Source organism: Carcharodon carcharias, chromosome 1, assembly GCF_017639515.1.
Source record: "Carcharodon carcharias isolate sCarCar2 chromosome 1, sCarCar2.pri, whole genome shotgun sequence".
In the NCBI taxonomy this organism is placed as follows: Eukaryota; Metazoa; Chordata; class Chondrichthyes; order Lamniformes; family Lamnidae; genus Carcharodon; species Carcharodon carcharias.
Window position 1 is genome coordinate 81,879,464 of NC_054467.1, and position 4,429 is coordinate 81,883,892.

Genomic DNA, 4,429 nt, shown 5'->3' on the forward strand with positions numbered 1-4,429 from the left:
AATCTTTTATGCCCTGCTAGCCTTTCCATCCCACCCCCACTAGAGCTGTACCTTGAGTGCCCTACCATCCATTCTTAATTAGCACATTCGTTTAGATAATATCACCAACTTCAACACCTCTGTGTTCTTTTGTTCTTTTGCCTGTGACATCTTTTGATTATCTGCTCCTATCACTGCTTGCTTGTCCCTACAACCACACCACACCCCTCCACTTCTCTCCCCCCACCCAACCCCCCCCCCTCCACCCCTCCCCCATCCTTGTTGTGGTCACCACTCCTGCTTAACATTGCTGGTGTGCAGAAATGCAGGCCTCCGATTGAGCAACAGCCCTATGAGGCAGGATGTCCTGCTGGATATGGACAGAAGTCCAGCCTCATACTAATTAAAGGGCTGTTGTTCGAAAATCTAAAGTGTGGCGAGCTGGCCAAGCTCATGGTATAGGGGGTAACGTATTGGCATGGATAGATGATTTGTTGGCACACAGGAAATGAGGGTAGGCATAAATGGGTCTTTTTCAGGTTGGCAAAATGTAATTAGTGGTGTGCCACAACTGTTTACAACTTATATAAATGACTTGGTTGAAGGGGTGGATGGGATGGTTGACAAATTTGCTGATGACACAAAGATAGGTAGGAAAGTAAGTTGTGAAGAGCACATAAGGAGGCTACAAAAATGATGTAGATAGGTAAAGTGAATGGGCAAAGATCTGGCAAATGGATTATAATGTGGGAAAATGTGAAATTGTCCACTTTGGCAGGAAGACTAAAAAAGAAGCATATTATCTAAATGGTGAGAGATTACAGAGCTCTGAGATGCAGAGGGATTTGGGTGTTTTAGTGCATGAATCGCAAAAGGCTAGTATGCAGGTACAGCAAGTAATTGGGAAAGCTAATAGAATGTTATAATTTGTTAAAAGGGGAATTGAATACATAAATAGGGAGGTTATGCTTCAGTTACACATAGCACTAGTGAGAACACATCTGGAATACTGTGTACAATATTGGTCACCTTATTTAAGGAAGGATGTAAATTTATTGGAAGCAGTTCAGAGAAGGTTCACCAGGCTAATACCTGGAATGGGTGGTTTGTCTTATGAAGAAAGTTGGACAGGTTAGGCTTGTATCCGCTGGAGTTTAGAATAGTAAGAGGCGACTTGATTGAAACATATAAGCTCTTGAGGGGTCTTGACAGGGTGGATGTGGAGAGGATGTTTCCTCTTGTGGGATAATCTAGAACTAGGAGTAAAAGCAAAAAACTGCAGATGCTGGAAATCCAAACCAAAAACAAAAATACCTGGAAAAAGTCAGCAAGTCTGGTAGCATCTGCAGAGAGGAACATAGTTAACGTTTCGAGTGCGTATGACTCTTTAACAGAACTAAGGAAAAATAGAAAAGAGGTGAAATATAAACTGGTTTAAGGGTGATGGGACAAGTAGAGCTGGATAGAGGGGCAGTGATAGGTGGAGATAACCAAAAGATGTCATAGACAAAAGGACAAAGAGGTGTTGACGGTGGTGATATTACCTAAGAAATGTGCTAATGGTGACATTAACGGTAGAAAGCAGGACAAGCAAGGTACAGATAGCCCTAGTGGGGGTGGGTAGGGTGAAGGGTTCGAAATAGGCTAAAAGCTAGAGATAAAACAATGGATGGAAATACATTTAAAAATAATGGAAATAGGTGGGAAAAGAAAATTCTATATAAATTATTGGAAAAATGGAGGATTGGAAAGGAGGTGGGGATGGAGGAGAGAGTTCATGATCTAAAATTGTTGAACTCAATATTCAGTCAGGAAGGCTGTAAAGTGCCTAGTCGGAAGATGAGATGCTGTTCCTCCAGTTTGCGTTGAGCTTCACTGGAACAATGCAGCAGGCCAAGGACAGACATGTGGGCATGAGAGCAGGGTGGAGTGTTGAAATGGCAAGCGACAGGGAGGTCTGGGTCATGCTTGCGGACAGACCGAAGGTATTTCGCAAATCGGTCACCCAGTCTGCGTTTGTTCAAAATACTTTTGAGCAAAAGTGGGTAATCTTACTGAGATACAATTCTATGCTTTCTAGCTTGTGTATTAGCGACCTAAAATACAGTTGTGTTGATAACTTGCACTTACGTTGTAGCATCAACATCTCAGACAGGTCCTGAATAAGGCCCCTCCCAACTGCGGCTAAAGAGAAATCATCCAGATAGGATATGTGTGACCAGCAACTTAGTGAAGAGAGGGGGTGTTCGGGGATATTTAGAAGTGGTGAAGTTCACAAGGCAGAAGTTTTGTCAATAGCTATTTAAATAGTAGGTGTAGCTGTGTGGTTTTCCCCTCAAAAGAAAAAATGTACGACATAAGAGTTCAAAAAAAACCCTCACAGAAACTGAAACTCAACCAAAACAAAATCACAAATATGGACTATAAAAATCAAATCGTCTTTCAATCGAAGTGGACACTGACACTGTGTTCCAGATTTGATATTGGTGATTTGCATTTGCCTTACAACACCCGAAAGCCTTGGTATTGTTACTTGCTTTGGAGATAGTGGATAATTCAAAGGACTACTGGGCACCTGTGGCACAGAAATGACCTTCAGCTCAGGAACTTTACTTAGAGGTAGCTTATAAACATAAATCAACTGATTCTAAACACTGCAATAAAATCAATCTCCATTTGCACCCTGTTTCTAGGCCCCACCACACTTGTGCATCTTCAGGACTCTGGTTTCTCTTCAGATCGTATAAATCTTTCGCCTTTTACTAAAGATTTCCAGGACTCCCAAGTGCACTGGCCAGAGTTTCGTCTGCATTGTAGCAGCAATGGCTGTCATAGAAGCGTCATGCCCGCAAGCAGACGAATGTCTTCCTCTATTAAACAGAGACCGTGGAAGTTTTCCTATTATCAGAAATAGTGTCTTGCACCACACACCATAAGTCAGGGTTTCTGCATCTTCACTCATGAGTATTGCACCAACCTAATAAGAAACTCTGACTCGACTCCTTGCATTTTGTGAAGTCTTTGAACAGTCTTGGATTGCAGGGAGAGCAGTGATGATGGCATTTGTTTAAATCCATGTCTTGAAATATACTGCAAATTTTGTTAGGAGGATGACTGGCATCTCAAATCTTGCGAACAGCTCTTATTTTCTCAGAGCTCTATTGACATCCTGGATAGAGGTTGTCGCACACTCTGTAGTTACAACCTTCAATACGGATATGCGCTGGATGAGCTATTGACATTAATTAGAACTAGAAGTCACTGTTTTAAAATAAGGGGCCACCCATTTAAAACAGAGATGAGGTGAATTCTTTTCACTCAGAGGGTCGTGAGTCTTTGGAACTCTGTTCCTGGAAAGGCGGTGGAAGTAAAGGTGAATAGATTCTTGGTAAACAAGGGGGTAATATGTTACCAGGAGTAGCCAAGATGCAGATTTGAGGCTACTATCAGATCAGCCATGAACTTGTTAAGTGGCAGAGCAGGCTTGAGGGGCTGAATAGCCTAGTCCTACTCTTTGTTCGTATGTTCATAGACAGGCTCACCCCTAAAATTTACACTGGGGTGTGAGGAGCCTACTCTCAATGAAAACTCCAGCCATAAGTCTCTGGAGGAGATTAAATCCTAACATTCTGACTGTTGTGGTACAACTTTAAGTGGGTGTGGTTATGTTTTCTGCATAGATCACTGGAGGGGGTAGGATGCAATGTAATGCGATTCAGACACTGTGCTGAGGAAGCTACCAACTCAGGCATTTGTATAAGTTCTCCAACTATGTATACTGCTACCAAATTCTCAAATCCTTAATAAATGAATCTCCGTACTTCTGTGTTAACCAATCCCTTATGCGTAGTTGGTACCTTGATGTTTATCTATTAAGTAAGCACAAGGAGAAGAAAAATGCAACACGATGGCAGTGATGGGATAACTTTTCACTTGAAAGTATAATTTGATGCCAGCAGTGGAGAATTTTCATTTTCAACCCATCATACACAACGGAGTGCCATTGCTGATGGAAGAAGTTAGCAGCAATATTACACAGTTAGAGAACTCATATTCTTGTCTGAAGTGGTAGCTTCCACACAAACTGAGACTAAGTCTGAATCACATGATATATTGCATCATTTCCCCTCTAGTAATGTTTACAGAAAAATAACTACACCCACTTAAAGGTGTAACACAACACTGACTCAGAGGCAAGGACACTAGCAATGGAGTCACAGCTGACACTGACTTTATGCATTCTAGTTCAACTGGCTCTTTAATAATACAGCACATATGAATGTATACATAGCATAAGCACTTGTATGGACAAGCAAATACCATTTGAACACAAATGGGTTTGAAGCTAGGTTGCTGTAATTCCACAGTGAAATTCTGCTACTAATTGAGGTAACACAGACAGAAAGTTTACACCTCTTGCAGATACTCCACTCAAGTGTTCAGGTCTCGG